Here is a 13,547-nt window from a genome sequence, read left to right as displayed (position 1 = left end):
TTCTTTTCATTAGGAATGTGTTACTTGTCAGAAGCAAGTCTGCTCAAATCCTGAACCCTTATTGAAACATTGGTAAAAATAATATGTTTCATTTGGAACTGTGAACCATCAGACTAGAGTCTATACAAAGAAGAATGCCATACATACATTTGCCTTTGGCAGCTAAGCCTTGTATAAGCCCATTTTGTAACCAATTTGGAGTTCTATGAGGGAGGAATATAGTAAGCAAGTACATTATAGAGTGTTTGAGTTAGAGTAAGTCCAATGAGAAGGATAGCAGCTAGGACAGAGATAATGAATGGTCCATGGGTTGCTAAAGTAGTCATGCTTCAAGATAGCTCTCCATGTATTCCATTTCTGGTTGAAGTATTTATCAACAGTGATTGATACACCAGCCAGATAACAGTCGTTGATGTCGAAAGCGATCTGCCTACAGATATTGTTGAAGAGGCTAACCACCTCCTCATTGCTCCCAAGTCCATGGTCAATGATCCCTCGGCGACCTAGATACCCCACATCTTGAGGACAATTAACAAGTCCAGCCATGAAACTCACATAGGAGGTGACATCATTACTGCAGTGTGGATTACATTGCTCGTAAGCCGTAAGATTGAGGAAGATTGACTTGGTTGAGTCATGGATTACCAAGGTAGGGATGTGAAAAACACCATTCTTGAATTCAATGTCTAGGAATTTTTCAGTTGCCTTCCTCTTGAACTTTACTCCCGAGGCCCTCAGCGCTGAAACACTATGCATCAGTGCTTGGGTCTGCTGTTTCCTTTCAGGCTCGCAGCCAATGCATGAAAATGCAGCCTTGGTGGGGAGCAGACACTGCCGAATAACATGGAGAAGATGTAGTCCTGGCTCATTGATTTTCACCAATTCATGTTCTAGTTTGTGGCAACCTGGGATGACAGAGTCGAAGAATTGGAGTGCGTGTTGACTCACCGACATATGTTCGTCTGGATCGCAGGTGAGAGCATATAACCGATCTAATACAAAGAGGGGAAGCTGGTTTTCAAGCATTAATAGGTCCCTTTGGATACACGGCAGGAAACCACGGGTAGTAAATATGGGGTCACCCCATGAGTAACCACAGTGTATGAACCCCTTGACTGATACATATACCAATTCAATTATGAAGCATGCATCAAGCAACATCATCTCTATGAATTCTCGGCTATCAATGCTTTCGAGAGATTCGGAGTAGCAACGCCGAGTCTTCTCTTCTAGATCAGCCATGGCCTCTAGGTAGAGCTCCACCGAATGCCCCTTACGTTCGAGGAGATGTCGAAGGAGGCGCCACTTGTCCTTCTCCTTCCCTTTGAGGCTGGTTTTACAACGATGGTAAGGACCTATGGAGACTATTTGAGGATCATAGGCTTTTGGGTCAATTTCTCTGAGGTACCTGGGGACCTTAAAGATGCTGTGGTTGAGCCAGTAGTTCGTAGCTTCACTTGGGGGGACTTGATCAAGCTTCTCTTTGATGGAGATCACCCAATCTGCTGTGCTACTTAGAGAAAGATGTTCTCTTGTTTCTTCTCCAGCTTCGTTATTAAGATGAGATGACCTTACTTTCTCCTGTTTTTGGTTCGAAGTGATAGCCTTTTTCTGTTGCTTCTTCTTCCCAACTCTTTGTTCAGGGATTGTCATTATAGGATTGGAGGTGGAGAAGAGCAGGGGAGGGAAGGGGAGGTGACCAAGACGAGTATGGGTAAGAAAATCTGTTGGAAGGCTGCTTTATTTGCTATGTTGAAATAAAAATCAATATATGAATTGACAGCTCACCTAGCAAGCATACCATTTTGTGCTCTGGGAATCTTTGTGGAATATGTCAGAACATATGGTGCGCACGTGAGTTCTGTCGTCCTCAATGGTCCCTCAACACGCAATGGATCAGTTGATGTGGAACCTATACACTTGCTGATCCACATCTCCTCTGATTGGTCTGTGATATGGGGAATAAACCAGCTTGTTGATGTTGGGACTGTCTCAATGACATCTATAGATGCATTTAGAATGGGGGAAGGATCTACAGGGTTTTTTTTGTTTTGGTTAAAAGAAGGATCTACAAGTTGCCTCTTTATATTAACATCTTACGTAACAAGCTAATAGTTTGCAGCAAAATGGTATATCTAATGACGAGAGAGGAGATACATGTTGGATGTAAGATGTCTTGTATTCTACCACTTGTATTGGTGAGTTGATTTTAAATTGAGTATCGCTTGCCTTTGTCTTGATTCTGAACCTAAATCTATAAAATTCTAAAAAATCTGTGTTTCCGATTTCAAATACCCGTGTCAAAAATCCCTTGAGAATCCTAGAAAGTGTTGAACTTCTGTGAAACTAACTTGATTAAGTTAGTTTAAGTACTTTTTTGTTATATTTATGCATGAGTCATGCTAGCATAATTTCAACCATAGTCAAGCATGATGGTTTAGGATCTTCTAAGTTCTTTGGGGGGTGGGGGGTGGGGGGTGGGGGGTGGGGGGAGGGGGGAGGAGAGTATTCAAAATATACTCATCTGGTAGAAAGATTGGTTTGATTGGGTAGAGTGGGTGCTTAACACTTTTTCACCCCCATAGCCTGACTTGAACATGTACCTCTCAAAGAGACCATGTATATGAAGTCAAAATGTGAGCTCAATTCCCTAGCTGAACATGGGCTCTCTAGTAGGGTTTTGGGCCCTCAATACGAGGTCATGACTTCAAAAAATCATGTTTTCCCATCTCCTTCATTCTTCAAGAATAAATTAGAAAATCATCGTTAGAAAGTAGTAAGAGGCAATAAGAGAAGGGAGAATGAAAGATAATACTCCTTGAGAAAAAGAGAGTGAATACTCAACCCGAGAACGACGTAAACAAGGGAATTTTTTTTGTTTGGAATGAACGGGCTCGTAAACGTGTCAAGGGATGTGGGAAACCTTCCCAAACTATAGATAAGAGGCCTCTCGGTCTCAACTAAATCATCAGCAAGGGGAATAAAGAGAGGAGAATGAAACTACACCAAAATTGAAATGGAAATGGAAATGGAAATTATGTTTTAAAATTGAAATTAAAAAAAAAAAAAAAAAAATAGTGAAAGCGCCTTACACGTAGGGTGTAAGTTTGGCCTTAACTTTGAATTTGTCCTGGCCTGTCCTGAGCTGAACAATCCAGTTATTAAGGTCAACCCGGCCCAGCCCCACCCAACTCTGACCAAGGTTGGGCTGGGCTTGGGTTGAGAACTAGCCCAACGTGCCCTCATTTTAACATTGATTTATTATTGTATTTATTAATAGTGTTTCCCTTCTCCAAGACCCACATCATGTGTTACATAAGTTGTTTGTATGACTTCAACCCGCATCATGTGTTACACAAGCCATATACACTTACCTATTGAGCTAAGATGATCAAATGGTTATATTATTTCCCTCATTTTCTTTACATAGGTTGTTTTGCGTCTCTTGGCATGTATTGATATGAACTTTAGATATAGTAACAATCATGAAGAATTGGGGAGAAATTTGGCTTGTCCAGTTTTTGAGAGATGTGATGATGTCAGGCTATTAAAAGGTCTATCTTATAACCAAATTGACAACCTTGCTTGTTGCAAATTTTTGAATTAAGATGATTTTTGGTTCTTCACCAACACAAGATCGTTGTCTCTCTCTCCCATTTCTTGGGGCTTAAGCTAAGCTAATATGGGACGGTTCAAATTCTTTCTTTTGACATCAAGGTCTGCCCGTGCCTACACTACTCTGTAGTAGATATGTCTATTAAGGACAATATTACATTTCAACTTGGACAGATTCAATGTTGCTTCATTTTCGACATATCTAGTTTTCTTGAAATAGTATGTTCTTGCCACGAATTTGTCATTCAAATCATATTCTTACCTTATGGATTTTATGTGCAAAATATGTTTGTTAATCTTTTTGGGTTGGATTGGGTTTTGACTTGGTTCATTTGTGGGTGATTCACTTGGGGTAATCATAGACCCACTAGGATTAGAAGCCCTATTTGGCCAAATCTCTATAAATAAGAGAGCTCTCTCTTAGAGGGTTTGGTCACAACAAAGGAAAGTTTTGGACCTAATCTCAAGAGAGTTCTCTCTCTCCTTATTTTCTTCTGTCTCTCCCAATTTAGACTTTGTGTCTCCAAGGATCTCTATTACAATCCTTGGATTTGAAGGGTGGAACTTTGCCTCGTGATATCACCGCCATCTTTTGTTCATTGCTATTCATGTGGATCAATTTGTGATGCAATCAGATCCATTCCGTTGCGAGGAAAACTATATTGAAGTAATCCTTGTTCTTTATTACTTTCCATATTTACATTGCTAGTTAAAAAAGTTCAATCACATGTGAGGATTTTAAATTTTTGAGCTTCTTTTATGTCTAAGTTCCTGTATGGCAGTGATCGAGTGACCTATGCCTATAAAGTCATTCCGATGAGGTTTATTAATCCATCGTCGATCATGTAAAAGGCAATTTCATGTTGGCCTCAATTAGTATTAGGGGTGCAACAGGGCCGGTTTGGGCTGAGCTTTTTAAAACCCTAGCCCAACCCTGAGTCCCCTTAACTGGGCCCAAACCCACCCTGACCCTGACTCAGGGCCCCAAAACTTCTACGCAGGCCCAACACTTACCCGCCCTGATTGGCCTTGAATTTTCAGGGTCAGGCCAGGATGACACTGATTGGCACTGACCCTGCAAAATATGAAATAACTAAAAATAAAAAAATATTCATAATAAAGAAGAGATAAAAAACACAAAGTCAAAAATTACTTGTCCTGAGGAGAACTTCCTAAAACAAACATTTAAACAACATAAATAACTCTAACTATTATGGTAAATAAAGAGGAAATCATCATAAGAAAGCAAATAATCTAAAAAAATTCAATTATTTGTCATGATAAACAAAGAGGTCATCCTATTAAAGCAAATAATCTGAAGATCTCAATACCCTTGTCATGTTAAACAAAGAGGAGAGACATCCTAAGAGAACAAAATATCCAAAGTCAACATTAGGGGCAAAAACCAAGGCCTAAACTCAAGGTAAAAAAATCGGGGCTGGATTGAGGGCAGGTCAAAAATATCAAACCTTACCCGTCGTGACCTTAACTCAGGGTCAGAAATTTTAAGGTTAGGCCAACCCTCAAGGCCAAAATTTTTGAATCAATACTTATTTGAGATCAGGGTGAACCAAGGGTGGGCTTGGACCGTTAAGGCCAAACTTGCACCCCTGATTAGTATTACCTTTGAAATGTAGAAATATTGATGGAAAAGCACGCACACCAACGGAAACCTGATATTAACACCACCACCCTCTTTCTATACATTATGACTTGGCTAGGAGTTAGATCCAAGATCACACTAAACTCTGCGTCAGGCAGAAATTTGTGAGTTGGTCACACTGTATTTGATGAGGTGTACAGGGCCCCACAGGCAGTGGTGATGTGAATAGGGCTCAAGGCACCTCAACAGTCAAGTGATCCTATACTGGTTCATGTGAAATGAGTCGAATGACCAAAAAGGGCATTTTGGTCCTTTCATGAAAGTGATGATGTGGCACTATGCCATGTGGCAGGAGATTGTTGAGGTGGCATGTTCACCTGGGTCATGCGGCAAATACCACCACAATTTCTTAATTCCTCGTGCGTCAAGCAATTTATTTATTATTATTTTTTTATGTGTGCTTCTCTAAATGTCAAGCATGTCAAGCATTTTAACTGATTAGAGTCAAAAGTAAAATGTATATGGTTTTGAGAACTACATCATTGTATGCAGTGGTAGGTTGCTACCTGGTTGAGTCAAGGGCCTCTAGGCTCTAGAGTAAGTCAAAGATTGGTCACGTGTTTGACTTTTTTATACCTTATTTTATTGAATTAAAAATTTTTTTTTTTAGTCGTTCAGATCTTGTCCATAACTATTTTCGTAAGTGTCACATGATGAGACGATGATCCAATGATTCTTGACATTTTGTTCTCTGAGCCTATGACAATGTCTCGTTCTCCACACCTCTATCAAAACATTGGATCATCATTTCACAACATGGTGCTCGCTCAAATGGTAATGAGTCGGCTTAGACAATGAACAATAAGGAGAGGAGCTCGATCCCACTCTATCTATGAGTAGTAATGGTATTAAATAACTGTGACCCTTTAAAGAGTCCCTTGCCCGTCCTGGTGGGTCCCATCTGAGTTGGTACGGGTCCTCTATCCCAAAAATTAATAAAAAATGAGTTTGATTTTAAATAAGTGCATCCTACGCTATAGTTTTCAAAATTGGTTTGGCATGTCTATAATATATAGCAGTAGTTGAATTGTTTTTCATATTTTTTTTTTTGGTAGAAATGAATGGGGAATTTGAGATCGTTGAAAAGAAGAGAGTCAGGTTCCAAGCAACTTCAGCATTGGAAAGTCAGTCTTTCGACCATTTAGCCCATCGCTTAGTGAATTGATCCTTTTTTGGGCAGTATCTTTGTGATAGCTTCTTGGAAACCGTCAAAAGCAACTTTATTTTGACCTGATCTCTCTCTCTCTCTCTCATATTTTGGAGGGAATAACCATTGACATATTAAAAACACATGGCTAAAATATATTGTGCCTCTTTCCTCTTTTAGCTAGCTTATTAATTTCTCCCGTCTGATGTATATCAGACGGCAGGTACCATTCTAATCTTATAATTGCTGTTGCTGTTCCTTGTGATTCAATTCATGTGATGTAAAAGGGGGCTTTCTCGTTTCGCAAGTAGGGGTGAACTTTCTTACTATACAATGACCTTTATGAACGAAGGACCAATTCAAGCTAATATAAGAAGATAAGTGTTCCTTAATTATTATTATTTGTGAAAATAAATGTTTGTTAATTAGTTTGTTGGAGAAAAGAATAATTGAGATCAGTATGTCACGACCGTCCTTAATTTTGACCAAACCCTCTGAATATGTTTGTTTTTAGGCCTATCAGTCTTAGAGTTTTATATGTGAATAGGGTCAGAGTTTTTTTTTTTTTTTTTTTGGATTTACCTACCTTACAACAACACCACATGGGATTTTATAGAAGAAATATTAGAGAGGAAGGGCGAGAGAATAATTTTGGTTTCTCTCCTCTGCAAGTAACCACCTCACCCTATTTCACACCACCCATGGGGTGTGTGACTATGTTTTTACTTCAGGCCTATAAGACTCAATGTTTCCCTTAGATGTGAAAAAGATCAGTTTTTTTTTTAGCCTACCTGACAACACCATGTGGGACTTTAAACTACAACTACTAGAGAGAGAAGGGAGAGGGACTGGGGAAGCATCAGGTTACTCTCCCCATAGATGGTGTGAGATGAGATGGGGTGGTTACCTACAAGGAAGAGATCCAGACAGGGAGGAAGAGGGGTGCCTTGAAGCACATTAGGCAATATCATGTTGACTTAGTAGTATGTTGGTGCATGCTACTAACTTAAAGGAATTGTGTAGCGTATCCAATCCTCTCATATAAATGAAAGATCTCTTAAATAGAGATACGAGAAATATGGGTGGGAAGTGATAAAAACCAATTAAAAAAGGGAGAAAAAAAAACCTGAAGGGAAGTATGGTCCCTATGCCTAGACACTTTGAGTGTGGTGTGGTGTGGGGTGGGGTGGGATAAAATGATAACTTTATCCTTCATAAAAGGCGAAAATCACACCCCTGTTGATGCTTCTACTAGACCTCCCATTGGTCCACGTGCTAATATAGGGGTCACGTTGCCTTTTAAGAACCTTTTCCCAAATGCAAAACATGGTAGATCCATTCAATCCAATCCAATCCAATCTATGGCAATCCGGATTGATATCAATTGAGACCTGCCCTAATCCAAGAACTAAGATTATGAACCTTGTGAGTCACAATAACCTAGTTTGTCAATCACACATTTCCTTGTCTCTTGGGAAATAAGCAAGCCAGTCCGTTGTCTCTTTCCGACCTCACCAAGAATTTGAGCCAAGAAATGAAGTTGTTTACAAGCTACCACACGCAAGCTTCATTTAGTTGCAAGAGGAATTAAAGACAAGAGAAAAGACATTTTCAAAATTAAAAGAGAAACATTTGCAATCATTACGCCATGTGACCATATCACTAATTCAAAATAATTCTGTATTTGGTTATTAAATTTCACTTTACTTTGCACCAAATCCCTTTATTTTAAAATGTAAAATAAAAATTACATGTATTGTTATTAAATGTAATAAGAAAGTTAAATAGTTTATACAATCACATGGGGTAATGGTTACAAACATTTCTTTTTTAAAATTTGATATTTTTCACTCTCCTTCCATTTAATTTCTTGTACAATCAAATGTAACCTCATGGAACCCTAAATTTGCCTCTCAATATATATATATATATATATATATATATACACTGAAAGAACAGATTAAAAGATATACATAAAAAGGCAGCCTCCACCCCACTTTAGAAAATGCTAAAGAGGGGAAGATACCCCAAATCAAATCGGGGAGAAAATCAGCAAAGCCAATTACATCCTGTAATAAACTTTATAGTCAGTGCCAGTCTTCACAAGGGCTAAGAGATCCTAGGAGAAATCCAAGTTTGAGGATCCTTTCAGTTACCCTTGTAGCAATAGAAGCCAAGTGGTCAACAAAGCTGATTGACACTTCTCTGGTTTCTTTACAAAGTAAGGATTTCACGATCAGCTCCAAGATATTGCTTCTCAAAACTTGAACATTCCATTCCATGGGCCAATAATTTTTTCATCTAAAATGTCCACCGCTAACATGGAATCAGATCGGATTGACACTTCCAAAATACCTTTCTCAACAAAATATATAAAGCATAGACTTTCATTATAAGTAATGAAAATTCCATACTCCCTTCTATAAGGTAAGAATAGGAATTAGCCCTCCATAGGAAGTTTTCCCTTCTTTCACGGCACCATCACAATGCAGAGACACCATCGATCTAGGAGGATTGAACCAAGAACAAGCTTTGGGGATTGGGGTGATCCAATTAACCTTCAAGCCCCTCTCAATTTATGTTTCTCATATATTATGACATAGAGAACTCTGAGCTAACCGCCCATGTTTCATAAAACTTTGTAGAATAATCAAACTGAGAACAATTTTATAACCATAACAGAGAGAAAAAGGCTTAATCAAGAAATTGATATGAGAAATCAACTTAGTTATAAGCTATTATCAATATACAATTTTAAGAAGGAAAAAACACATGAGGGTACAGCCCACCAGACTTGAGAGTTGAGAGTTGAGAGTTGAGGGTTGAGACTGAATAACTAGCTAGCAGCCCATATGCACTTTATGGGCAGAAGAGAAATGCTTAGCTGCAGCAACCATGGTTGCTTCTGGCCCTGTCCTCGATACAGATTTCGGATTCTTCGCTTTGTGAGCGCCTCTTCCAGACAAATAGAAGCACGAAAACACCTTTCTTACTAGTGGCGAGGACCAACCGGCAGCTCTTTTATCTCCAGTCATCTTCTTCTTATACGTTAAACCACCCTGTGATAAGAGTTGTTTCTTCCTTCAACTAACTCACAGCAGATAAAAGCAGAGCAGAAGTTTTTGTGTAATAACTACACTATCAAAATGAATTTCAGTGTCACTGGCAGAAGCTATATAACTGTTGTTCAGATGTATTTGGTAAGTTCTCTTGCTTGTTGAGCTGTTATATATATATAGCTGAGAAATCTTGGTGCTCAAGCTAGGAATTGGCAGGAGGATTAGGATGACAAACTTTTCCTTATGACCTTCGTCTACTATTTCCGACTTAATCCTTTTCTATTTTTCTGGTGGTAATCTACAATGGAATTCTATTTCGTTAGCTACTACTACCAAGGGTTGAAACCTAGATAGCAGCCAAATTGTTTTCTTTTATTTCTTGGGGCTCAAGCTAACGGTCTTCCTGTGTACCTACTAAATTTATATGTAATTTTATATTCAGATGTCAAATTTATTTCTTGGAATTCGGCACCTGCTTTTCTTTCTTCAGTCTTATTTTATGATAGTTGTAATGGGTCTTTTTCTCGCGTTTCCTTTTCTCGTTGTATTTGTTAAGTTTCTATATATCAAAAAAAAAAAAAAAAAAAAAATATATAATATATATATATATATATAATAATAATAACTAAAGAAAAAAAGAGAGAGAGAGAGAGGGAGAGAGAAGGGGATCAAAATCCTCTGTTTTTCCCATCCCTGTTTTTCCTTGTTTTGCTACCTGCAGAACACGACACGTAGACAACTGAGGATCCAACGGTCAAGGTTGGATGAGGATTATTACATCCGGTGCGTTGATCTTAAAGTTGTCCACGTGTCATGTTCTGCAGGTAGCAAAACAAGGAAAAACAGGGATGAGAAAAACATAGGATTATTTTCTGAGAGAAGGACAGGGGGAAGGTGGTGCCTTAAACCACATCAGGCAATATCAATTTGATTTGAGAAAATATTTTTCTACTTTGGAGTTTAAAATTCGATATTGAGGATCAGATCAATCATTCAATCACAATGTAGATTGCCTGATACAACGACAATGGATCATCCAATCTGATAGGAGATCCAAACCTAGTAGTCCAGAAAGTGTAATAAAAATTGTGATACCAATTTGGATCAACCCAATCGGATCGTGAGTCCCATTGCTTCAGTCACTAACTCCTAAAAAGCCCACGACATACCCAATCTACTCCCAATAAAAAGCACATGAGACTCCAGCAGCTCACAGGTTATCACATTCGTTCAATCTTCAATTTGCCTCTCAATTTTGTTTCTCATATTTTATAACATGTGAACTCTGAGCTAACCGCCCATCTTTTTAAAATAAACCACTCTTCCCTACCCATTTGAAATTTCTTCAACTAAAAGTGTGGCTCTTGCATTGAGGCACATGGGGCTAAGTGATCTCTCTGCCTTCATGAAATAGAAAATGACATTGTCTTTATGTCCAGGTAGGAATCACACTTCCTCACAGAAACAGTTCCTCTTAAAATAAATACCACAAGTTTATCTTAAAACTTGGAGAAATTTAAAGGAGAATAATTTTATATGTACCGTACAGCTTCAAGATTAGCACTCAATATATATCATATGCAAACATTTTACAACAATGAATGAGAATTGGCTTAATGAACAATCTTAGATAAGTAATCAATTAAGTAGCTTTGTTATAAGCTATTATAAATATACAATTTTAAGAAGGAAAAAAACACATGAGACTCCAGCCCGCCACACTTGAGAGTTGAGAGTCTTGAGACTGAATAACTAGCTAGCAGCCTATATGCACTTTATGGGTGGAAGAGAAATGCTTAGCTGCAGCAACCATGGTTGCTTCTGGCCCTGTCACCGATACAGATTTTGGAGTCTTCACTTTGTCACTTGATCTTCCAGACAAACAGGAGCACCAAAACACCTTTCTCAATAGTGGCGAGTACCAATCCGCCGCTCTTTTATCTCCACTCATCTTCTTCTCTTATACGTCGAACCACTCTGTGATTAGAGTTGTTTCTCCTTTCTAGTAGATAGAAAGCTGAGCAGAAATTTTGGTGTAATACCACACTATCAAAATGAATTTCAGTGTCACTGGCAGAAGCTAATTAACTTTTCAGATGTCTTTTGGTAGTTTCTCTTGCTTGTTGAGCTCTTATATAGCTGAGAAATCTCGGTGCTCAAGCTAGGAATTGGCAGAAGGATCAGTATGATAAAGTTTTCCTTTTGACCTTGGTCTATTTTTGACTTAGGGCCTGTTTGGCAACGTTTCAAGAAACAAGTTTCTATGTCAACAGAAAATGAATAAAAAGTGTTTGATAAAACTGTTTCATTTCACTTATTTTCAGAAATAGAAATAAAAATTTCTACCTATTTATAGTTCAAGAAACGACCCAGGCGAAACAAGTAACCGTTTTTGGAAACGACTTGTGGCCATTTTTTCGCTGGTTACTATCGACTTCTAGAAACACGACTTATCAAACACATTCAATTCATTTTCTGTTTCTAAAAACGAAAATTTATGTTTTTTTCCGTTTCTCAAAACAGAAACGACAGAAATATTATCAAACAGGCCCTCAATCCATTTTTACTTTTCAAGTAGTAGTAACCAACAATGGTAGCTTATTGGAAACTATTATCACCCAGTTAGCAGCCAAATTGTTTCTCCTATTTCTTGAGGCTTAAGCTAAGTCAATATTGTAACGAATTCTTTCTTTGGTCATTGAGATAAGATAAAAGAGTCACGTTCACTATTTCCAACCTCCCTTTTGACTGGTATTAGTCGCTAACGTGGCCTTCCCGTGGGTACGCTTCTCTGCAAGTATTTATGTTTAAGGTCAATTGTACACTTTATATGTAATTTTTTAGTAACATGTTACCAAAAAAAAAAAAACCTAATTACCTAAAATTTTGGGAATAAAATAATTTGAATTTTCAACATGGTCAGATTCAACGTATTGAGCGATTTTGCATGTATATCACATGTAATATTCTCGTTTTGGTCTCTTAATTGCTAGCTGGTTTTCCTTTGGGGCACTCTTGATTACCAAGTAACTGTATGCAACATATCATATTCAGACTCTCTATCGTTTTGGAGGGGGAACACAATAATAAGATAACATATAGTTAAGAAAATGAAAGTAAAATTAGCTAGTTTGCTTGATTGATTGATGATGGAAGCATCCATAACCATCATCCACTAAGGGAACCCTGAAATGAACACCACCACCCTCCTTCCCTACATTATTACTTAGGTTACAAGTTATAAAGGAATCATAAAATCGAGCTTGACGAATTTTGGAGTATAAGATTGTTGAGAATTGTTAGTTCTTACCGTCTGGTTACGATTGAGAAACCAATTCATTGACGTGTAAAGCCTCTTGATTGCTCACCATTTTCATGGTTTGTGTTGGAGATTGTAGGAGTTCTGAACTTCTCAAACATCACAGCCAGCTTGGATAAAGCTTTTTGTTGGCTATCCAATTTGGACAAGATGTTTCGTTATTCTTCAGCTAGCATGCTGACCTCTCCTTCTAGTCTCTCCACTTGATCATTCATTCTATGGCTCTAATACCAAACTAGTACGTTCCCGGGTTGAAATCGTTTGCAATTCCGATCTCATACAATTCCGTGAAATACCACCTTCAGGGGGTGACACGTGTATTGATACCAATACAATGGTCCAGATCTGGTACAACAAATAAAACCTTAAATCAGTGAAGAAGCATTTAAATTAAATCTAGACCATTGCATTGGTATCAATACACATGTCACCCCCTGAAGGTGGTATTTCACGGAATTGTACGAGATCGAAATTGCAGACGATTTTTTTCCATACACTCCCAGGTTTTGAATGAATTAAATAGAGCAAAGCAATAGAAAATTTAGGTTGACAAATTTGGTTGAATAGAGGAGACCATGCCATCACTCTTAAAGAGTTTGTTGGAAATCAAAAGCTGAAATTCAAATAACATATATAATAGACAACTACCCTCCCCACTAGCTAAGTAACTATTTACCCACTTCAACATAATAGTTATAATTATTGTCCCCGCTATATTAGTACTAACACTACCACTTAGCCGTT

General features: G+C 38.1%; 1 pseudogene; it reads right to left on the bottom strand.

Moving 5' to 3' along the window:
• Positions 1-73: 73 nt before the first annotated feature.
• Positions 74-1,719, bottom strand: LOC122063150 (annotated as a pseudogene).
• Positions 1,720-13,547: the final 11,828 nt, after the last annotated feature.

The sequence above is a fragment of the Macadamia integrifolia genome, unplaced genomic scaffold, assembly GCF_013358625.1.
Source record: "Macadamia integrifolia cultivar HAES 741 unplaced genomic scaffold, SCU_Mint_v3 scaffold1220, whole genome shotgun sequence".
In the NCBI taxonomy this organism is placed as follows: domain Eukaryota; kingdom Viridiplantae; phylum Streptophyta; class Magnoliopsida; order Proteales; family Proteaceae; genus Macadamia; species Macadamia integrifolia.
This window is presented reverse-complemented; position numbering and strand designations above follow the sequence as displayed.